This window comes from Agelaius tricolor, unplaced genomic scaffold (assembly GCF_023055355.1).
Source record: "Agelaius tricolor isolate 1412-34295 unplaced genomic scaffold, bAgeTri1.0.p SCAF_3, whole genome shotgun sequence".
In the NCBI taxonomy this organism is placed as follows: Eukaryota; Metazoa; Chordata; class Aves; order Passeriformes; family Icteridae; genus Agelaius; species Agelaius tricolor.
The window spans coordinates 1863747-1888949 of record NW_027269263.1 but is presented as its reverse complement, the minus strand read 5'-3'; the positions used below and the strand labels follow the sequence as shown (position 1 = coordinate 1888949).

Genomic DNA, 25203 nt, shown 5'->3' with positions numbered 1-25203 from the left:
ATGCCATTTGCATTTGCAATATGTACATTGCTCCAGCATAGTGTTTCTTTAAAAACTGGTTTCTTATCCATTTAGCCACATCTATATAAGGTGGAGTGATGCCTGCATATGCAAAAGATCAAACTATAATAACATCTTTGGAAATGGATGATAGCAGACTCTCAAGTAGCTCTCATTAGTGGAATAATATAGTTATAGCTAAGGAAATTATTATCTGAATACTACAGATGGTTCAATGGCTTCTTAGTGCAGGGACAGAGTGAAAAAAAAATCGTAAGCAAAACATGCTGGGAATGACTAAATGGAAAATGAGAATTTTTTTCTGATTCCTAGCAGAAATGGCTCCAAGTCAAAATGTCAGATTCAGATAGCTGCAGACCTTAAGGCTAATGAGATCTGGATCTGTATTTTGTATCTTGCATCCATAGTTTAAAGTGAATTTGAGATCTAAATTTATACGTGTGATGGAGTTTAATATCATTTGAGTTTCTGGTTCTGGTTTCAAAGGTCTCTTAAACAGTGATGGCGAAGGAACACATATCTCACGTTTTGCCCTAGTCTTTAAAATCAAATGTTATATCCTTTAAGAATGTGAATGCACAGAAGTGTCTATATTGTACAAGTGTAGGAAAGTAAAACAACTTCTTTGACAGTGAAAGTTTAGGTCTTGTCCAGTAGATGTTTGTTGTTATTTATTGAATTTTGCTGTATTGATTTCTGTAACTCTGACTATTTATCTTTCTACTGCAACACACATTTCAGTAAAAACTCTTTACGGGGCAAAAGGCCAGAGTGAAGTCTTTGCATGGCTTATCTGTAAAGTAGGAAGGGAGAGACTCAGAAGTTGCACCTACAAAAAACAGTGGGGACTCTTTGATGTCTCTCTTAATGTGCTGGGTTTAGATTACTTTGTGAGCACAAAAAGGGTGAAAGGTTTGAGGATACTTTCAACTAACTCTTAGGATCGTGATTTGTCCATGGGGCAGTTTTTAATAGAGCAGATATGAGGGGATGGGCTATCAGATGCACTGTCCTGAGGCTGAAATCTGGTCTCTGTCCACACAAAACTCTCATGACCCAAAGATGCCTGATATTTTCAATATCTACTTCTTTCAAGGAAAAGAAAAGAAAAAAAAAAAGGCTACAACATGGGATGTTTTTTTCTCAGTTTTTTCAGCTCTCTCAAGTTATTTTCTATAACTAAGAGCACATCATTCCCCCCCCCCCTTTTAATTTTTGTTAATTATGCAGATGACTCCAAGATGTCTTAATGTAGAACATGAAGTGCTGCAATATCATGGGAGCAGGTGCATAAAGCAGGGGATTTAGCAAGCAATGAAGTATGTTTAGAAGAGCTCCTGTTCTATGGCAATGAGTTGGCTGTTCTTTGTTGGCCATCTCCAGTATTATCTATAAGTTTTTGCTGAAATGAAGAGATTTTTTAATGAGAAGAAATAGAAGGCTAAACCATTAAATCTATTTTTACAGAATTTTTACAGAATCCAGAATTACTTTTTCAGCTGAGCCTGATTGTTCTGGTTTGGAGCAAATTTGTCCAGTAACAACATGTAAAGTGGTGAGACAATGTTTATATTTTGGAGAGGGAATTTTAAGACAAATAATAACTTTCTGAGTTTTGCACAAGTCAAGAGCATTCAAATTCACAGATACTGTGGGTCAGCTCATTCATGCTGTGAGTAAAAACATAATTCAGGGTTAAGCCTTACAGGGGGACCAAATTCTGTCCCTTCATGTTTTTCCACCTGTAAAGGACAATAGAATACAGTGTCAATAGGCCCACATTCTTCTGACACCCTAATTAAATCCCCAAGACTTTCTAATAAGCTGCCAATCCTAGTGCATATTTATTTTTGCATTAATGCCAAGCTCACAAGGTGCATCCTTTCTTCTTAGATGTTCCCTAAAGGCAATAAATGATGATTTTGCACTATATGACACTGTCCTTAGTTGATGAAGACCTGGTTTAGGAGCACTGTTTTTAGTTCTGACCTAGGGCCTTCAGCCAATAGGTAATTCAAGAATTTTGTTAAGCTCACATTACTGCAGGATTCCTGACAAGTGAAGAAGTACAATGAAGTAAATAAATAAAAAAGTTCATGGAAAATGATCCTGTGTGGGCACAATGCTGATAGGAAGCCTAAAGCGGTCATCAACATTTTCTTTACAAAAAGCCTGAAATAATTATTAAAATCAGTCAATCCCAGATATACAGGTACACAACTTGGATCAGAACCTAGCTTTGGATATTCCACTGGTTTCTCCACTGTTCACATAGGGAATTGGTATTTTCTGCTTTTCTTTTTCAAATATAAATGTTATATTTTCCCTTTGAATAAATGGAGTGAGGATTTGTCAGGCCAATTTTGCAGCTTTTTTCCAAGAAATTCACAAACTTTTAAAATGTCAGATTGCTTTTATGCATTAAAAGGTCTTAGAGAACTACCTAGGGAAAGGATGCCTTTATTTATGACTTTCCTATATATATTTTGGCTTCAAATATTTGAATCTACTAATTATTGGAAGAAATAGACAGCTATGGTCTCTGAAGGATTTAAAAATCAAAATTTACAGGATGGGAATCTTAGTGTGGTGACAATGAACCCCAGATAATTATAGGCCAATTTATGAGCTAGTCATACAAGCTGAAAATTCTGCCTTTTAGAACAGAATTTTGGACAGACTTGGTCACACAGGAATCTTCTATTACCTACTCATATCTCATTTGTCAATGTGCTATTTCCCATGTTAGGAGAAATAGGGGAGAACAGAATTTCTCCTTTCAGCATCTCCAGGACAGCTTCTGGAAAAAGCAGGGCAGCAGTGCCCAATTCTCTTCCACAAAGGGATTTGTGTACCTCCCCCAGCAGAGGAGCTGGAGAGGACATTGTCATCCTGCTCACCCTGAAAGTGTGGGAGGGACACAGGATGAATGTCATTCCATTGTCAATGTCATTGAACTGCAGGGGTTTTTTTTTCCCCCCTCGATGCAATGCCATCATTTTCTTCACATTTTCCAGAATTCTCATAGAGTGGGCACCATATTCAATAGACAATTTGAATATGGATTGTTCCATAATTGAAGCTAAGCTAGGACACTAATTAATCCCTTTTCTGCAGTTCTGTAATGAGTTGGCTGGCTTACAAATACCACTGACCTCTAATGGATGGAAGCAGAACTGTTCAGTCATTTGTCATGTCTCATAGGGCACAACTCCTGCCCAATCTGCTTTAAGTTGAATAGCAAGAGCTTGTGCTTTTGGGTCAGGAGGATCTAATTTCAAGCTCAGATGTTGCCAGGAATTTCTGAGTGGCTGTGGTCTCCAGCTCAAGATTAGGGTGTCCTTAGTGAGCCCAGAGGAGTGAGCAGTTACTCACAGGAATGAGTTAATGCCTTGCTCTCCGCTGTAAGAAAGTTTTCAGTCTGTCCACAGTAACAAATGGGAAGCTGTAGGTGGTGAGAAATTTGTTATACTATATAAACAGAACATTTCAGAGTTATTATAAAAGTTGAGGTTTTTGGTGAGCAGGGCTCTTTATTATGCCTTTGTTCGTTGTGGGCTAGCTAGCAGTGATTCATGGAATATTACTGTACATCTGATTTAACAGTTACCCATTACATCATGTTAACATATTTCAGTAAGTGATCAGTTCAGATTTTGGTATGCTGCTTTAATTCAGGTTTCATTCCTTGCCTGGTATTTATTTTTGGAGGGATGTTGTCCATCTTTGTCTGAGATCATGCTGCCCTTTTTGCAGTAAACATTTTAGGATAAAATGCTTAATAAGATTTGCTTTTAAAAAATGAACTAAAAGAACTGGACCCCCTCCAGCGAGAAACAAGTAATTATATCATTTGTATTGCAAAACAGGAGCAGCTATAAAACATCAGTGTACTTTTTCAAGATTGATATTCTTGAGAATCATTACATTACATACAAAATAACAGGCCAGGCAGAGGGGAGAAGCCCTTTCTTGTGGAAGTACCCCACACATTCAAGGCAGAGGCATGAGGCTTGTTCTGGATTCTGCTTAATCAAGAATTACAAATTTGCCCCTTTCTAGTTTTTTACTTCCATGATGCGCTGGTTGGAAAAGCTAGTGAGATTTTGTTGTAATCAGAACAAATCTTTGATGGATTCACTTCAGAAAACCATCCAAGTGTTGCATAACACATTCAGAAGTCTTTTGTCTGGGCAGTTTATTTTAGATATCTTCTCTCCACCCCTGCTGAATTATAAGCCACTGAAAGTTTTGTCTGCATAGCTGTGCAGAAACAGCAATAACCAAGGTGTATTTTTTGATGTTGGCTAATATGGCAAGAAATATTTCGCATAGCATAGAGGCTCCTGGCCTAAAGACCTCTTGTTCCAAGTGAAAATGCAGGAGTTGTTCTTCCTATTTGGATGACTAAACCAGTTTAAATAGTCTTCAGGCAAAGCACTGTCTGCGCTCAACCCTGTGTGACGTTTTCTGAATCTCAAATGGAAATGCTCAACAGTTTTCCAACTGCTTGTGAATTATATGTAATCTCAAGAACCAGAATTATGTGTCTGGCGTTTTATTAATGAAAATATTCCCAAATCAGTGTCTGTTAGCTTGTTTAAATATTCAGTGACTTCTACCCTGAATACAGACCATTTGCAAGAGGCTGTTAGGTGAATATTAGTAAATTAATATGTTAATTAAATCTGCATCTGTGTACAGACTTTATTACTGTTTGCTTTGCATCCTTCTAAAGCTTTTTGAGCTTTTATTTTTGTGTGTAGCAAACTTTACGTTAGTGTTGGTCAATCTATTCTCATATTGGCAGAAGGGGATTTTCATTGATCGTTTTCTCTGTATTTGCCTTTTTTCCTCCCTCTCTAAACCCTGGTGCTGTAATACAGAAGATTTATTGTCAATGATTTATTAAAATGCAATTCTAAGGTGACTCCTTATCGTGAAAGTAATCTGCAGGCTATCTTTGTTTAAACTTGCAACCCGCTTTGTCAAAGAAAACAGCCTATGAAATTTTCATTATAATAGACAGGTTTTTATAATGAACTGGGAAAAAAGCCATTATGACCAAAAAGCAAATTGTTAGGAAACTTATGCATTGAAACAATATGCTCATTAATTGTAATTTTTTGGGGAGGGTGAACAATTCTGTTTAATGGTTACATTTTTCAGGCTTATAAATTAATTTGAATTACCCAATATCACTTAATTTTTCCCTAGGAAAGCTTCTGCTTGCCCGAGCAATATTATAACTGCTAATTCAATTACACTGAAATTGTTTAATAGAAAATATAATTGCTTATTCATACAGAATACCCATTAAAGAAGTGCAAAGGCCTATACCCTAGGGTTACTACATATTAGTACTTGGGGAATTCAGAGGGGATTGCTGGATAGGGAAGGTGCTGACTGATCTTTAATTGTTCATCACCTGCCTCCAAAATAATATGAATGGACCCAAACTAAATGACCACTCATTACAAGTTTCAATTTAGGAGCTTGGCTGAGGTCAGCAGATTGCTTATGCTGATCGCAATGATTTGAAGTTGTGATTACCATAAGCAATTTAAATTTTATTGATCTACCCTTCTGAAAGTTGTAATTGAGCATAGATGTTGGACCCGTAGCTCTCCAAACTAAATTGTACTCTGAAGCCCTTGCTGGATTACTGCAAGAATCAATAAGCAGTCAGTCACATTAACAATGAAATAGCTCCATTAACATACAGTGCTACTGGTGAAACTTTATTTAGGAGGGGTGTTAGTTCACTTCATTGTTTTATCAATGAATTTCAGTTGTACAGGGAAAAGTATAGCTTGTGTACGCCTAATGAGCTTGCATAATGATAATCTTATATGCTTTAACTATGACTCTTTTTATCGGTAAGAAAGATTATTTTTTTTCTGTGACAGATTTGCTTTATTATGAACAGAGGAACTATGGAGCTGGAATTACAATTTGTTAACTGTGATGCACTGAAATAACTTGGTGCCAAAGACTTTTCTACTGTGACATATGTTCACTATTAGTGGGTTTCACACAAAAGGTCATGTCTCAAATGAGAACACAGACACATAGTGAGTTTGTAATTTATATATATTTGGAACTTCCAAGTGGAGTTTAGTGATCAGCCTCCTAAACAGCCTCCAAGTTTTCTGCACCTTCGTGGCATTGCTGAGGAGATTTGAACAGTGACCAGGGAAAGGCTGGCTGTTCCTACACAATGGAGACAGGAGCAGGAGCAACACAGGAGGAGTGAGAGTGAGATGGATATAGACCTGTCTGGATTGTGTGAAAAAATTGCTTCCTGTGACTCAAAACTGACTCAAAATGAGTTATACACAAACTGGGCAGTTTGAACTATGGCATGGCAGGAAAGATAGAAATATCTTGGACTAAATGTCTCATGTATCTCTTTGTGCTTTATCTCTGCTTTTTCTCTATCTACTGTCTTAGCTTGTCATGACTTTTAACTCTTGAAATCTCCTTTATTGTAGTATCTTGAAGCCCTCACTGCAGTACAGCCTGTCTTCCTTCCCTCCAGTCTGGGTTTTAAATGAGCAATGAATATTTGTTGACTTGTTTGGCAGTGGTATTGTGCTAATTGAGTAGATTTAATTGAGTAAACTTGGTTTTGGGAAAATGCTGTCTTTGCATTCATCAAAATGATAGTGGAAGATCCATTTTATGTTCATAAATTATTTGTCTTTTTACATTTTTACTACATGAGGTATTGTTGATTTAATACCATCCCAGACAGGTATCCTGGCAATGCATTCATGAGGAAATGCAGCCACTGGTAGTATACTGGACCTAGTTTAGACACTGGTAAAAACCACCCTTAAGCCTTGAATAACCTTTGTAGAACACATATTATGATTTCAGCACCTCAGTACCACAGAATTTGTGGTTTAATAATCACTACACAATCAAAATTCCCAGCATATATATATATATATATATATATATATATATATATATATATATATATATATATATATATATATATATATATATATATATATATATTCCTTAAAATTTAGCAGTCAATCAGCTTTTGTAGTCTGGGACATTTCCTTTGGATCAGTAAGACCAGGTCCCCTGAAAGCTGCAGGCATCCCACAGTGAAGAGCATACACAGCCCTTTTCTAGGAAAATGAATCTTTTTATGAGGTGTTTTTTAGTGTAGGACAGTTCAACCAGTTCTTTGTAGCTGCAACAACAGAAACAAATATCTGGTCTGTCCTATGGGTGTAATGATGGGTCCATGATGTTTCTGCTTCCCTCTTAGGAATTAATTTTCTCTGGATTTTCTGCCACATCTCGCTGAGATGATAAACTGTTTCTCCCCTAAGTCTTGGCTTCTCAAGGGTTGAAAGTAATGCAGGTTTGAAAGTAATGCATGTGTACCATGATCCAGTGATCCAGCTCTTAGAATTCCTCTCTCATTCAGCATGGTTTCATTCAATTGGCATGGTTTATGTGAGGTTCTTACTCAGGCCCACAACTACTTTATGAAACTCATGCAGAGGATGGATCAAAGAACATGTGAATCCTTTGTCATTTCTTCAGCTGAGGCAGTGTTGTTATCCTGGGGAAATCATGTGGAACAAAAGTATATTCTATGTACATATAATTTCTATACCAGCTTCTGACACAGAGCAGACACAGAATAAAGTGTGATGTGGCATTGATTCATAAAAGACTAAATCTGAATGGTCACTTTCAAGTATAGCAACATGTTTACTACTCCAAGATGCTCTATAAAAAGACATAACTTATCTTTATATAGGAAACATAAGCAAGAGAAATGCTCAGTGAAAGCTGTCTTGTGGAAATTACAGTTCTTCAGATAAGAAATTATACTAATTAGAAGAGGACTTAAGTATTTTATAAATGATAATATCACTTGAAAAATTGATAATCAGATACATACTCGATTTTCAAAAGACATTTTTGAATATGGTGTTCTACTGCTGATATATTTATTGCAGAAAATCTGAGAAAAACATGTCTGATCTATATCCAATATAAAATGTCATGCATCAAGAAAATTCCACATGTGCTGTCTAAGTGTTATATTGAAAGGATGAAGAGTTCTCTGTCATGATAGTCTGATTATGAGATATTACATATTAAATTACATTGAGGAAAGGAGATTTTCTTTTAATGCTTGAGATTCTGATCTCTTTATCATTTCTTTTATGTTAAAGAGCTTTGGGTTTTCAGGTCACTTCTGATAGGATATCTAACCAACAAAATAAAATAAAATGCCCTTTAATTTAGAGCCCTTTACACTAAAAAATACACAATTAAATTTTGAGATCCATTTAATTTTAACTTATTTTAAGCACCACCACGAACATCTGCCACCTGGCATAGAAATTGGTTCATATGGCAGGTGGGAAGATGAGATTTATTTAAAAGTTCTTTGTCTTTGATACTTTTCCCTGCTGTATTTTCCAGTGGAGTGATTTGAAACTGATGGCATTTAAATAACCATTTATTTCCATAATAGAAGAATACAGTTAAAAATACATAGGGAAATTGCTGTCATTCCAAGATAAGAATAAAGCAGAAGGTATAATGGTGCAAACCATCTTCAGTCTAGTTTGGCCTCCAGCCATAACTTTGGCCAACACTTTGATCATTCAGGAGAAAATGTAATTCCTTCCACCTCTTTTCTGTGCATGTACGTAATGCATAAATTGATTAATTTATTAACCTGGACAAAAAATGTTCTCTTTTTCTCTCAGAAAGAGACAGTGCTTAGATCTCTGAGCTGATTGTATTCAGTTTTTAACTCATCCACAAAATCAAAATGAGCTTTGTGTCCTTCTCTGAAAAACCCAGCTTACACATGGAACCTCCTTCCCATGAGTTGCAACCTGTGCTGTTCTGTATATTCCCTCCCTTACAGACTTGTGTACTTTTTCAATATGTCAGGAATTCCAAATCAATTTAGGAAGATTAAGCCTTTCCCTTGATAATTTGCAGCAGTGTTACAATGTAAGCATAAGAGGTGGGTTTAGAAATTAAAGGGAGCACAAGTTCTTCTGATAATTTTTTCCCTGCCTTGGCTTCCTTCATATCATTGCAAAATTTTTGTGTGGTGTTTTATGGACAACGAAAGAAAGGTATTTCCTATCATCCTTCTCACGAGCCTTTTGACCTCTGTAATGAGATCATCTCATAGGATCATTTGTTCTTCCAAAATTTGAAACATCTTGAGCAAATGACCTCATCTGAACAGTTTAACCTGAAGAATTCTTGCTGACTCTATTATGAGCTTAAGGCAGAGCTAAGGCCTTACAAAGAGAGTGAAGAAAATTTGCAAAAAGCTCCCAGTACACTATCAACAAGTATAAAATTATGAAACTTTGCTTTAAATGCAACACTTGATTCTTGTGCCAGTGATTTCCCCACAGCTGAGTCTGACTGCAAAACAGTATTTTATATCTGATTCATTTTGTTGCCTCTTACATCCTAAAAGTCCTTCCAAGTGTTGAGGAGAGGAGGGAGAATGAAGAGACCAATGAATATGTTGTAATTCTGTGAATTTTGGATAGCTTACTTATCCAAACTTTAATCAGCTGTTTTTAAACTCCACTACCATTCAATAAATATTCCTGTGATTCTGTTCATTTGTTGATCAGGAACTTCAAGGAAACAACAAAGTATGGATATATAATGGAAAATATTTTTGAACAACAAATTGTAAATTTGGTGACATGAAAATTTTCAGCAAAGATCTGCTCTCTGAGTTCTCTGACATCTATTTTGAATGCACATAACATACTCATGGTGACTAATTCAGAGATCAGAAATTGCCAGAATTATTGGGAAAATAATTTTAAGCAAGAACTACATCTGAGAAAAAGTAAAATAATGTTTAAATGGAGGATTCACTTTATGTTCAGCTAACACAGTTTGTCCTGTTCTATTCTTTTTCTCCCAAGTCTCTGACAAAAACCAAAACTGAGCATAAGTCATTGCCTTATTTTATCATTAAAGATTCCCGATTGCTCTTTCTTTTAACTTTATTTTTAACTGCTGAGGGAACTAGGCAGATATACTCATTATGGCATTCAAATCAATTCTCCAGCATCTTCCTCAGAGGTTTCAACAGCATCCATTGTCCAAGGACCTCATTCCTGGACCATCAGTGTGTGAACCCAGATTCGTTTTGGCCAGCAACTGAAAGCTTGCCATGCTTCATCTCCTCTTTGCTTTCCCTCCAGAGTCAGAACTGAAATGTCCCACAACTAAAAATCATTTTAAATTTAACCATTGTCAAATTTAACTACTTTCATCAAGTTTTTGTTCGAATCATTAGTAAATGCCAGAGGCAGACTAGGGAAAAGCAAAGTTTCCTACTCATTTGGGAGGAAAGGAAGGTGCAGGCTTTTCTTTGTAGCCTTTTGGACATTCAGGTTTAGTTCTTTCCTCTGTTACTACTTTTATTAGGGAGGTTAATCAGTAAAAGCTACACCAAAAAATGTTCACATTCATTCATGCAATGGCAGCTAAGCTATTGGGCTGATTTTGGAAACTGAATTTGGAAATAAGCACTGGTGGGATACATCCCTCTGGCCTATATTTTCAGATGTATTTCCATGTTTGGTTCCTGTTGATCTCAGCTAACCTTTAAGCCTTGATCACTTACTTGTGTTGTGTTGCAAGAATGTGCTGTAAAGCTAGATGAAGATTATTTACTTCTATCATAATAGGCAGAACAAAATTATGGATCTAAATAATCGAGAGCACTGATTGTGAATATGGAGTGATCAAGACCAGATGCACTGAATTTTGCATGGTAGGTTCATTTTTAATATTCATTTTAGTATTACCCATAGTCCTTCTCTCATTTTATTGACCCAACAATGATCATGTATATTCTTGAACTATATTTTGTGTCTCAGCATTGAAAAAGTTTAAGTAAACAGAGGTCAGAGGGGTTTTTTCCGACTTATTAGAAGTATTTGAAAACATTTATTTTTTTTAAATTTAAGACTTTTTTTTTGTACCTGCAGTGATTTAAATGTTATTAGGATAAATATTTCTGAGAGCAAAAATAAGAATTTTCTTTATTTTTTTTCTAAAACAGGTAGAAGTTTGTGATCTTGTTGCAGTATTTTCTATTATAATACTCATAATATCTGGTAGTATTAAAATACGTAATTGCTAAAGTAATGTGTTTTATGTGGCAAAAACAATCTTGTGCCTGTATAAAAATAATTGTGAATAAACTTACATAAAAGCACTTGATTATTTGTTGGATAAATAATAGCATATGAGATGTTACATCATTAATAAATATATATCAAAATCTGAACTTGAAAATCTGAGCCTGTTCTAAAAAAACCCCACTTTCAGCTGGTGCAAATTGTTAGAGGTGCTTTTATTTCCAAGTAACTTCCCTGTGCGGCTCAAGATCCACATTTTGGTGGTTTTTTTGCTCAGCAGCAGGCTGGGAAGCCAGCCAGAGCCTTTGGAAGGAGCTGTGGGGATGATTCCCACTTGTGTCTTCATCCCAGGGCTGCACCTCTCTGACATCCTTGGATTTGTGCCTCAGCCTCAACCTCCAAGTTTAGCAAACCACAGGGGCTGCACGTTCTGAAGGTGAAATTGCCACTCTTAGTGGGGTCCTTGTGTTGTTCCCTCCTGTTTTACTCAGTCCAGGGTACTCTGGGAGAAAGGTTAGGAAGATGGAAAACAAGTGAGCCAAGAGAACTTTGGAGAGCATCTGATGGGAGAGGATACGACAACGTCTAAAAGAAAGACAAAGAGGATGATGAAGTAGAATGAAAATACAATTTTTTCCATAGTGCAGATCATATCTTGGTAGAGATATTAGTTCTGATTTTCCACTGGCTTGAAGGGGTATAACTGGTGTACACACTGTGATGGATTTTGCATGGAATTGTGATAATTTCTGCCCTCTGATGATATGGAACATAATTTTGGGGCCCATGAAATAAGCCTAATAACCTATTTGCTGTCCTTTTGTATGACAGTAGTCCTCTGAAGAGTAAACTTTGTGACTCTTGTCCCAACTGTTTTTTAAAATCTTACTCTGCTGAAATTCTTCAACAGCTTTTGAAACAGCTGGAATTAACCAGAAAAGGGAAAATGCTTCAGCCAAGTTCCCTCTGAAGCACTGCTTTGGCAATGGTTTCCAGAACATTACAGTGATTAATATAACCACGAAACTCCTGTTTTATGGGTTCTGTTAATTTGCCTATGCACAAGGCTGTCCTTCTAGGACACATTTTTACCAATCAACTTAGATTATTTTCCTCCTTTGCATTTCAAAGTCCTAAAATAAGTAATTTGTACCCATCTCTTTCGTTTGCTGAGCAGTTGTTATCTTTTTCTTATATATATATATATATAAAACATTATTTCAGATAGTGAGATACACAGTGTGTGTTAAAGCAAGTTCTAGTAAGTCAGAAATCTGAAATATAATTGGATGCCTTACATAGTTAGATAGTTGTAAATGAATGCTATTTCCTGATTTTAGTATTATAACAGCCTGACAGCCTGGAATACAAGAAGATAAACCTGGAAAGCTCAGGTTTTAAATAATAAGTAAAGCTGAGAATTTACTCAATGGGAAGTTTCTAAATAAAAATTAAAATTTTCTCTTAGAAACTCAGGAGAAAGAAACAGGATCTTCCTTTAGGTGTTAAACAAATTATTTTCTTTTTATTAAGGAATTTTCTGAGAAATTCATATTATTATTTTTATTTCAACTACCCTCTAAAATACTCACTTTAAGGAGGAGGAACCTCTCCTCAGTTGTCTCCTGTGATGCTTAAGTAGCTTTGTGTTCCCTGTGTCTTATAAGCCAGAATAAATTCAGCTTCTCTTGAGGACCACAGCACCCATGGAAGGCCTGCCAGAGCACTTTCTTATGGAAACAGATGGTGCCAATTGTTCCTGTAAGACAAAAGATTAAAAGAAAATGTCTGTCTGAGTTAGATTACATTCCAGAGATCTGACCCAGCTGAGCACGGGCAGTCCCTGCCACAGGGCTGTCAGAACAACCATGATCCAAAATCACATTGTCCTTCAGTAACAGGATTCTCCAAGAGATACCTCCTGAAATGGAGCCTGGTGCTGGGCCAGATGGTGGGCCTGGATTCCCATTGTTCCTCCTGGCTCTCCAGTGATATGCAGATTTCTGTACTGCTTTATATTTTCTCACTGCATTGCCCAGTATTTACATTCAGTTAATTCTGATGGGGGAAAATTAAAAAGCCAAGCATAAAGAAGAAACAGAACACTCTGAAGTGTGTGTGTGTGTGCACATTAAAGGTGATATTAAAGGTATATTAAATAGATTTTAATCTTGTTTACTTTTTTTTACTTTTTTTTACTTTTTTTTTTCTTACATTTTACATGAAGGCTGGCATGATTGGGATAAGAGTGAAATGAACATAAGTATGATAAATGATAAAGTGCTTCTGGGAGTAAATATACCACTCAGAGCATTGCTAATCAAGCAGTGCAGCCAGCTAATGCTGTCTAAGAGCAAGCACCTCAAAAAGTTTCTAAATTTGAAACATTGAAGGCTGGCATTTAGCTTGAGTAGCTTCTGCTTTAAGATGAAACTACTGCACCGGGGGAATCACAGAAGCAAAATGAAACCTTGGAAGGGGCAGTGGACTGAAGTATTAAATGACCAACAAGATGAAAGGGAAAAAAGAGAACTAAAAATGGAATTTGCTACTTGGTACACACTGCCTGAGAGTTTGGGAGGTAAATGGAATTAGGGACAGGCAAGGATAAACTCCTGTCCAGCTTAGATTTGTAATAGATGTGTAAGCCTTGCTGTTCAAGCTGACTGAGGAGCATCTTTGTCCCAGCTGTATCCTTGGGGAGCATTTGTGACTGCCTGGGTGAAGTTTGGTAGCCCAGGTGCCTAAAGGACTTTGCTCTGGCACACAAAAACAGGCAGCTTACACTGATTTTTGAGAGAGCAGCATATGTTCTGCTCATAAATTTCATCTGCCACCCACTCTTTGGGAGTGTAACACTGCCCACACTTCTTGCCTGAATGACTTGAAAAATATATTTTTATTTCCAACTGTTACTGAAAATTAGAACCATCTAAGCTATGACGGGTCAGGGAAATCTTGCAGGAGGGCTCCTCTGTCTTTTAAAGGAGTGTGAAAATTACTCCTTTTGCCTGAGTAAACTGTACATAACTTAATAACGTGTTTTGAGGAAACATTTGGGAACAATTTGACAGTATTTAACAAAGAAACTGTGGAGTTATTGTATGTATTTGTCAATGTTTACAAATTTGAACATAAGAAGTTGCAAATGTTATCATGATCCCATCTAACTTTTCCAGAAAATGTTTGAGTTTTACCTGGTATTTCTTCAACCTCACTGAATCTTGTGGATCAGCTGTTTCATGACTCCAGGAATGGCAGGAGCTCCTCGTGGTGTCCTGTCTGATCCTGCTGTGTGGCATGGAAGGGAACAGGATAGCAAGCATTAATCCACATGTGATTGCTCTGGGTCTAAATTATGAGGCTTCCCATTTTAATCTGTATTTCTTTTTCAGGTACGTGGTTGTTCATTATTGTATTTTGTAGCCTCCCCTAAGGACATCCTAGTGGTCATCTGTGGTGCTAAGCCCCCTTCTTTCCTCTCCTTGGGCTTGCCTTCCTTGAGAGCTTGTCCTGAGGTAGACCTTCCCTTACCATGCTTCCCTCACCAGCTTTAAAGCCTCTTTTTACATTTCTGAAACAAAAAAGACTAGTCAGAAACTTTTGTAAGAGTCAGACCAGTTTGTATGGAGCTTTTGCTTTGAAAAATTATGAAGTTCAGTTCCCTAAGGATCAGGTTTGAAGAGGGAATTTATACTAGGAACTAGATGGTTTTATATGAGTGTTCCTGGTGATATTGTGGACACTGAAAAATAGAGAAAAATTAGAGACATTGCAATAATAATATATTATTAACTTTTTTTTTGCATATCAAAATGGACAATAGAAGTGGTTTTATTTTTATTTCAAGATTTATTTTTGCAGTTTTCTTAAAGGAGGCAAGACTAAACTGCTGTAGTAGATGAGCTACAGATCTGGGCATGCTTAGCCAAAATACTTTACCTTCTGAACCTTCCATCATTAAAACCTCCTAAAATATTTTCTGTTAATATGAGGCTATTTCAAGCTGGAGCACTGACATTTTCCAACATTGTCCCTTCCTTAAGTTGAGAAAGTTGCTGCATGTTCAATTACTTCACACAGCACAGGCTGTTAGTAAGAGGGACCAAGATCTGGCAGCTTGTAACTCTGTATTAGCTTAGTTTGTGTTATAGCCAATTGCTGCCTGACCTCTCCACACTGTGGAGGAAATGCAGTGCCATCTGTATATCTCTTAGTCACATTAAATTATGTCATTTATATTCCTTTGGAATGCAGGGTTTACTTTATGCTTTGAGGCAAAATTAGCAGAAGTAATGAGATAAAAGCAGGAGCGCAAAGGTGAAAATTTGTGGGGCCTGTTTCTCTCCAGCTCGCTTTGATTCTGCCAGGTGTTGAAATTAGGGAGGGAGGGAGGTTGTTTAAACCTTTGGAGGTGTTAGCATGTGTAAATGTTTATAGGTCTTAAACACCCACTGATCTCAGGCAAGGCTGCCGCGTGTTCGGTGGTGCAGGATCAAGTCCTTGCTCTTGCTGCATTATGCCCTTAGAAATATGAACAGGAGAAGAGGAGGGGTGGAAAGCACACTGCAGCTCAAAAAAATCAATATAAAATTTATAAAATATGCAAGATGTTGAACAAGAAATTTTGTACTTTAAAAGGCAGCTTCAAGTTAACACTGCCTGATAAACAAGTCCTGATACAGGACTCTCTACAGGACTCTGTTTACACTCTGTGACTACAGTCCTGAAGATTTTTTGGCTAAAAGAAGATGAAAGGAACCAGGATTTCCCCCCTGAAGGCCTGTCACAACTCCCATGGAGGTAGAAAGAAAAACTGTTACAGATTTGAGTGGAACTAGGTCCTACATGCAATTTTTCTGTCTTTAATTTCCACAACTAAATTTCTCTCCAAATATACACCCATGGAGCCACCGTTGACTGTTCAAATAAAGTCTCACTCTGTCCAGAATATGAGTTACATTCCACGTGGAATAGCTTCCAGAAGAAACCACTCTTTTACTGTAGTTTTGTGTAAAATGGAAAGGCAATAAGACTGTCAATTACTTGGTGGAGCTCATGCAGGCAGAAACAGGATCCAGCTGCTCTTTGGACATTTATTGCTTCAGTCCTTTCCTGTTAAATGTCCACTGTCATTTTGGTTTTATGTGAAACCCTTGGTTCAAAAATATGATCGCAGGCAAGAAGGACTCTTAAAACAAAACAGAAAAATGCTTTCTATGTGCTAGCTGATAATAAAGCTGGCTTGATAGGCTTAAAGAAACTTTAAATGTTAATTTATGTCCAAAATATTTATAAGTGGTGAAAATTTATACGAATCTTTGACATAACTCATCCTATATTTTGTTTTATAAACATTCAGAAACTGTTCAGGAGGAAACAGGATGTGCACTGTCTGAAGAGCTTTCTGTTCTTTCCATAAAAGGATCTGCTGCATTCATGTTATACAGAGCTGTTGTATATCACTTTAGTCTTAAAAAGATGTGTATACATAGAAAGGCCAAGGATAAAATCCTCCAATTCAATAGGAAAACTCTTATTGATTTAATTGGAACAAAGATTTCACCTCAAATCCTCAAATGGTGAGAGCTAGCGTAACTTTATTGAAGATGATGAACACAGCTGAAGGATGCTCTAGTTAGATTAGAGCTGAGGATCTGCTCCTCAGAATGCATCTTTTTCTTAAAGTAAGAAAGCAGCCAAGAGGAAATATCTCAGAAGACAAGCAAATGATTCAAATTTAGTTTGCAGGTTTGAGCCTGGGCTAAAGAACAGAGCAAAGCCTGTGCTGTAGTCCCCCGTTAGACATTTGTACAGGAGTGATTGTCATTTTAAGTGAATAAAATAAGGTAAACTTGTGCTCATGTCAGATTTATATCCTCATTTGCAATACATTAACAAATAAAGTGAAAATGTATTTATACACATTATTTAAGCTGATCCAAAATCCTGATGTATGAACCCACATATTTATGAATTATACTTGTAAATCAATGTAAATTGCTTGGTCGGAGTGTTCATGCCTTGCAATCATAGAAATTAGATACAGAGAGGACTGATTCATTTACCTAGTTCATCTCCCTGCCAGTGAAGAATTATTCCTGTTCATTGTAATCTTTTCTATCTGAGGTCCAGTGTGATTTTGAAAGACTGAACAACTAGGATTTTTTTATTTCCCTATCAGACTTTTTTTTTTTTGTTATGTTATCATAATTTCAACTGAGAGAGGGGACAAAGATCTCCAAAGCACCTGAACTTATCCAGAACAAAAAGGTAAATGCAAAAATAACCAGGAAACTGTTGAGCTGGTTTTTCAGCTGTCAAACTATCCTTGATGAGAAGGTTTGCACCCATGTGTCCATCAATTCATAAAATGGTTCTGTTTAAATCCCTGAAGTGAACAAGAATGAGAAAAGATCTTGTGATAAAGAGGCAAGGTTGGATCAGGAGATCCAGGCCCTCTTCCTGGTTCTGGTACAGCTTGTTTCGGTCTGATTCGTGTTTCCACAAGTATCCACTGGAGTTCATAGTGCCCAGGCAGGGGGATTATTGGCCAGATTTTTCGGAAACTGTGGCTATTCATTCTTCCTATTAATTTGCTGGATTTTTTTTTTTTTAATCTAATGCTCTTCTGAAGTTCTGGCTCTTTTGATATGGTTTAGAAGTGGGGCTCACAAGTAATATATGTTACTGTAAAAATGATGTCTTTAATCTTTACATCTTGCATCCTCATTATGTCCAAATAGCTATAATACATTCCTTCATGGAATGTGATGACATAATTCAGAATGGTGAATTGTGTTGAGGCCTTTAGATGAAGAGAGAAAAATAAGAAAAATACCACCGCTTTATTCTCTTTTTTTTTTATTTTTATATTTTTTCTTCTGTATATGTTAATGTATTGTTTACTTTTGAACTGATTTTGGCCCTCTGGCTTGGGATTATTCTTCTTCTGGGAATCAAGTAATTTAGTAGAACAAGATGAGCTCAGTAATGCACACAATTCTTTCATAGAAGGCTACTCTACTTTCATCACCAATGCATCATCATTCATTACAATGCTTCATATCTGATTCACTTTTGATTCCAAGTGGCACAAATCAAGAATAATACCAATGAAGTCTGTGGTGTAACTAAATTAAGTCTGTGGTGGTAAACTGGTGTGAGGATATTCAGGCTTTCCCTGTGTTTATTCTTCCTCTGACATGTAAATTCACTACCTTTTTACAACAGAAGTCTTTTAGGAGTAAATTTCCAGTGTGCTTTGTGATCATTTGGTATGTAATTCCTGTGTGCCATTTTGAAAATGCCAGTGGCCCTTTGAAAGGGTATGAAGGAAAAATGGTTACTTCTGTAATGTCACTTAAAAGGCTTCTGTTTATCAAAACCTCGTTGTGTCATGAAGGTAGTGCTCATGCTTACTGCAGGAAAAAAGCACACTTGTCTTTGTGACTGATCTATGGAACAACTCTTGAATAATGGAAACTTATTTTGTACGTGTGAGAAGGATATATAATCCTCCCCCAGCCCCTTGGAAAAACTAGAAAATTTGGCTCTGCTATTTCTGAATTTAATCTTAATCTTCAGAGCACTAAAACTCTCCAGTGGGGCTAGTGGTTGAACTGAGCTACTGAATATTGCCTGCAGAAATTTATTGCAAGATTGAATAATACAGTATTTTCTCCATACTCTTTTAACCCGTTGTGTACCATTAAGACAGAAATTTGGTGTTGGAGAATGGGAGTTGTCACTTTCTTGTTATCACTGCATATAGCATTTTCATTTTGGGTGCAACAGAATAATTTGTGATCACAGTTCTCCACTCCCTTTTGTATTGTCCCTTCTTTGGAAAGTAAATATAATTCCTGATGGAATGTGGCTGCAGTTTGGGTAGCAGTTCAGCTACAGTGTTTCATGTTTTCTAAAACAAAAAAAAAGTGCTGTGGTTATTAACAGAATGAATTTCATTACATGGAATTACTCCTTAGACAAGGTCTCAGGCACTTTTCTGGGGAGTCTTAATAAAGTCCTGACTGATCCTGCAAGGCTGGATTTTACTGTTCTTGATAATGATTCTTCATCAGTGTCTCTGACACCCTGGACTATCAGAATGGAAAAGAATAGACCATAATTTTATATTTGTGACATTGAAAAGTCAGAGGCCTCCGGACCTGTTAGCCTCTCAAATAATATTTAGTCAGTGGTTTTCAAATATTGATAATTTGTGTATCCCTAGGAATTATCTGATGGAGCTCTAGATTCTTGTACAAGGACTGGTAACCTGCCAGGATTAGATATTTTTTGTTAGTAATCACATGTTGAAAATTGCTAATTGATATTTTTGTTATCAGTTGCCATAACAACAATTATCTTTTTGGGTTTTCAAATTAAATTCTGCTATGGGGTGCGGGTCCATTGAAGCAGAGTGGATGCCATCAGTGAGGTTTCTGCATGGTGTATAGAGAATTTTCCAGTCATAGTTGCTGTGGGGTTGATTTAGTTGTTCTTTGGCTTTCAGTGAGTTCCTGAAACAAGTGCCATTACTTTCCAGAGGAACAGCCATGTGCAGATGCAGTTAAAAGATTTAGGTAGGAGAAGGCACATAATTCCTCTTTGCTCTGGCATTCCACCAGGGTTTTACATTATTAGCTGACTACTGTTCAGGTTTTGATCACAGCAGGAGTGTGTTTATGCTGCCAGTTTAAGGATTGCACTCTAAATCTGTTCCTCTCATAACAGCTCGTTCCTGAGATCTCTTCTGGATCAACTAGATCTCTCTCCAGAAAAAAAAATTAAAAAATCTCAGAATGGACTGGCAGTTCCATTAATTTAGGGCCTGAGCCAATACACAGTGTGGATACCATGACAACTCCTTTTACCCAACCCAGGCTTTCAGGAAGGTTGCAATACCCCTGCAACCACCTCACACCCTCAAATCACAAGGGCTCTTTACTTAAGGGCAGTAACTGAGGACGGTGCTGCCCAAGAACAACAACCTTGGATTGCACAAAAACCCTCTCATTGCCATGGTCATTTGGATTGCAAAAGAGCTCATTGTCTCATTGTCTCATTGTCACAACCATTTCCAGTGAATTTATACTTTCTTGAGAGTCCCAGACCAGAAGAATGGATCTAGAATTGGGCTCTTGTGACAGAGTGCAGAGAGGGGAAGAGGACATTTACAGGTGCAGAAATTTTCCTGCACATGTGCAGAGGCTCCATCTTTAGTGTTGAGGCTCCAGAGTGTTTTGCTCTGCCCTTTCCCACTGATAAATCCTTGTAAAGCGCCAGTGGGGCTGAGTAGGAGGCAAAGGGCAAGGTAAGACCCCAAAAATCTGCCTGTCCTCCAAGGTATGGATCATGTACAGTCACCCCAAGAGGATGATCTGGTGTATTCACAGTGGCTGGGAAATAAATGAGTGTCACACACTTATCACAGTGACCTAGGGGTCTACGTACATAGTACTGACTGATGTGTTTTAATTTCCTTCTTGATTTGTTGAAATAAAAATATGAAGTCATGCCTTCTAGTGGATGAAATTAAAAAAAAAAGGGGAGTTAAAGTTTGCTCCCTGTGCAAGTAGAAGAGTGTGAAGAATTGTCTGTAAATCAAATTTTAATATAGAAAACCCACATTCTCAAGTTTGTTTTATCTGGTTTAGGAAAATCGCTGGTTTCAGTTTGTAACACAGACCTGAAACACAGCAGCTGTTTGTGTCTCATTCTGATGTTTTGTTGAAGCTGTGCTTTAACTTTTATGGCCAGGAGCAAAAAAAATCCTTGATCAGAAAATAAATTTGATCTTCTTTCCTTTTTGTTACTCTTCTACTTTAGCAATTTAGTTCTGCAACAGACTGTAGAAAATTTAGAAACTAGAGATTCTTTAATTTCACTTTTTGAGTAGATATTTTCAAATCATGGAAGAAAGTCAGAATTATAGAGAACTCTATTTTGCTTTTCATTTAGTTTTTAAAAAAAATATGCCTTTCCACTCTGCTGTGTGTCAGGTCACATTAAAAATGGCTTTAATGGCTTTAATAGTTTTAGCAAAGGATAGATAACATCAAATTTGCCCTGATAAAAGAAATTAGTATATGAACTCTACTGTATTGAAAATCAAGTTTTTTTTTAAAAATAGCTTAATGAACCTTTTTTTCCCTGCTGTTTGTTTTCTTAATCCCCTTCTCCAACTGTAGTTTTAACATGTTTGTGGCTAAATCTGGTATGGATGGGAAATAACCACTCAGTAACCCTCAATGGTGTTTTAATTTTTACTATATCTGGGAAAATAAAAAGGTTTGAATGGCTATAGCAGTAATTTTCAACATTTGCAATGGACAAGGATCATACATGACCTATATTATTTCACAGACCACTGCTACCTTTAATGTTTTTGTTTTATTTCTTTTCCCTTTGTTAGTGTGTAGCAACTTTTGGAGGCACTGGTCAAACTCAGTTGCAGCTGCTTGGAATTTCCCACCAATTTTCTTTTTTTAATTAAAACTAAAATTCTCAGAAATACTGAAATCACAGAAAAATAGTTTCCCAGGTTAAATACTCCTAATTTTCTGCATCTATGAGGATGGATTTTTATTTTTCTTGGGCTTCTTTTTTCAATCATTCACTAAAAGATTTAAATGGGCTGCTGAAGTACTCCAAAATGGTGCCAGTGAACCTCAAAGGAACTGCATTTTACATGTCTTGAGGTGTTATTCCCTCAAATGAGTGTGCTGCAGCTCAATGCTCTGCAGCCAGACTGGTTTCACTGGTGTCTTGCTGTTTGCCCAGCAGCTGGCAGGATTTCCCAGTTCAGAGGGAATATTTTGGTCCTGGATGAGTCACAGCCAATGCAGGTGTGCACAGCAGCTGATTTTTCACCTTGCTCAGTAACCCTGGCATGGTCTGGTCCCCATCACACCTGCTCTGCCTGCACAGCAGAACTGTGCCTGTGTGTGAATCCTTGCCACAAGAATCCAACTCTGTTTTCCTGTGGAATTTTTTTCAAGTGAAATGGAGGAAAATCAATTTGCTTTCAGAATAACGTTAATGAAGAAAACAAAGAAACAGCTTAATTTCTGCCCCAGGCCTGTGCACATGTTTTCAAATTGATCCTGTCCTGTCATGCTCCTGAGTATAAGCATAAAATTTTTGTATGAGTTCATTGATATTTGTGCAGCACAAACCAGTTCCAGTCATAGCACACAGGTCACAGTATTTGGGAGTAATATTGCAGCTACTTTGGTGAGGAGAAACCTTTGGACAATAAAGTGCTAGAGCTAGAACTAGGTTTGAAATGCAGATTTCATGTCCAGATTTCACTCCTGGAAAAGTGTGCAGGGCTTCTGTCTGATTAATTTAGTTAGAAATAAGAACCAGCTGCAATACCTGGTTATCCCTTCCTGTTTGTGCTTCAGAGCACATTAATGCAGCAACAGCAGTGACCAAATTCCTCAGTGCAGACAAGTCCCTAAGTTATACATTTTTTAATGGGATACTTTCATTAGTGCCTTAGCTGATATTACTCATAAACCAACCCTTGTGCTACCAAGGTTTAATCATTGTCTCCAGGCAGAGGCTTATTAGTGCAAGGTCATTCTATACTTTTTTATTCCATGTTTTCCCTTAGAGAAAGAGAGCAATGTCTCCAGAAAAATCATCTCCCTCCTGCCTGGCATATCAACATCCACAGACTTGCTGCCAGCGTAGATGTAATGCCTCTTGGTCAAACCTCATGTTGCACCAAAACAGAGAGTTTATATTAAAAGGCAGATAATAAGATCAAGTCCTGGAACTTGTATGTGGTATTTTGTAAGCTGTTGAAAGAAGTAAAGATAAAACTTCTATTTAAAAAAAAAAAAAAGTCAACTGTTTCTTGAAAATATGAAATTTCTCATTGTGAGTTAAATGCTTTTGAAATGCTGGATTGATGACTCTGGATATCAAAGTCTTATACCTGGCTGAGCCACTTAGATGTCCCCATGGCCTTGGAGCACCCCACAGTCTAACCCTCAGGGGTGGGGAAGTGCTCTGATTCCTCTGCTACCGTGAAGGAATTGAGGTGCAAAAAGGCAAGGTGACACATTTAAGCTCACATTAGAAGTCTGTGCTGAAGCAGGGATTTCAGACCAGGCATCTGATCTCCTCAGGTAGCAATCCAAATGGGAGCTGTCACCTCTCTCCTGCAGAAAAGGTAATGACAGAAAGTCTCTGATCAAAGAGGGTGCGAGATTTCCCAGTTTGAGCAAGTCCCTGTCCTTTCAGGAGGGAAACAATGAGAAAAGTGAGTCAAGACAAAGAGAGCAGTGAGGGGTGGCTGACACCAGTCTGTGCAACTGGACTGTCATCTAACAAACTCATTTATTGTAAAACAGTGAATAATGACACTTACCATGGCAATTTTTATGGTCCTTTGCCACGTGGACGTTCCTTGTTTTGGAGAGTATTCCTAATTGAACTCAAAATAGTTTGAAAATTAAGGGAAAATTAGGGAAAAAATCTCTGCTGCAAGGCTGTTCTTGACACTTATGACGGGAACGTTTTAGATCAAAATGAGTCAATTATATAGAAACATGCTGGTCCCCTTGGAATTCACATTTTTCCTCTTCCTTCTGCCTCCCTCTCCAGGCTCCTCAGTAGCACATAGACAGGATTTCTGGTTTTCTTCACTTTTTGGTCACTTACTGCATAAGGAAATAAGAATCCAGACCTCTGTGTTCATTGCTTTCCAATTTTTAACTCCTGCAGAATCATGCAGGGTATATTAGGAGGACTCCAGATTCAGAATCTGTCTGACATATCAAAGATTTCTGCATGATAGAAAGCATAGTTCTTTGATCTAAAGTACTTATATTGCTATTTTCATTTACACCAGTAGGAAATTCAGGCCCTTTCTTTTCCTGTCTTGTGCACACTCTTTAACCCCAGACAATAAGAAATAATATTTAAATATTAAGCATAATTAATTTATCATATATATGGCCATGCAAATTAGAGAGGTCTGAACTAATAATGTGAATCACATATTTTAAAATAAATAAATAAAAGTAGTATAGGCAGAAAAGCAGCCAAGCATATGGTTTCACCATATGCTGAAGCATACTTACTGTCCCTTATATCCTGTATTCCCTGTGAAAGCTATGTATACATAATCACTGACAAAAAAAAAAAAAAAAAACAACCCAGAAAAACAACCCTGCATGAAAGAACTTTAAAGCTACAAGATCAAGTGCTCTGTATTTGGGCTCTGTGAAAATAAATTCACGCAGTCATAATTTCTCTAATAAAGGGATGTTGCAAAGAAATGTGTTGTTGTTGTTTTTTTTCCTGGGCTTCATCATGTGAGTTTTTGCATGGGAGCTCCTTTTCATTCAGTGGAGGTGATGTATTGTAGTCACTGAAAGAATATGAATATTCACATGAAGGCATTGATCCATATCCTAAAGATGTCTCTTATGCACCATCTTCTCCTTTATTCAGTGGGGAGGTAGTTCTGGATTGCTTCATGTCTGTATCTGATATCCTTTAGGTGTTTTGTGGACAATATTTCCAGGAAATATATCAGTTACTTTCCTGGCTTTAAGGTCTGGGTTCAACTCTTTCTGTTTTATTGATAGAGAGAAAACAGAGGTATCAAGCAGTGTTCACATACCAGTGAGACTGGTTGAAAACATTCAAAACATTTTTTCATTGAAAATGAGATTTTTTTTGAGAATGTTAATCACATTTCTCTTCACTACAAGAAAAAAAAAAACAACTTTCAATTGAATTTTCCACTGAGAAACCTTGAGGTAAGCTTTTCATTCCAGCTAAGGTAGAAAAGTTCTGTTTTGGCCTTTGCACAGCCCTCACACAGCTTTTGGGGTGCTGATCTCTTCAGCTGGGAATGATCCTCATACTGCAATACACTATTAGCAGTGTGGATAGGTACACTATTATTTTATTCTGGATGTTTTACACATCCAAAATTAAATAATCCAGGATGCCCTTTGTTCTGTGAAAA

At 37.1% G+C, this 25203-nt stretch overlaps 1 long non-coding RNA gene across 1 annotated transcript; it reads right to left on the bottom strand.

Annotated features, from left to right (window-relative positions):
• Positions 1-11159: 11159 nt before the first annotated feature.
• Positions 11160-15390, bottom strand: LOC139587684 (uncharacterized). Its single transcript, XR_011678462.1, has 3 exons — positions 14402-15390; positions 12797-12963; positions 11160-11789 (listed from the first exon to the last, which is right to left on the bottom strand). It is a non-coding gene; the product is annotated as an uncharacterized lncRNA (long non-coding RNA).
• Between the last annotated feature and the right edge of the window lie 9813 nt (positions 15391-25203).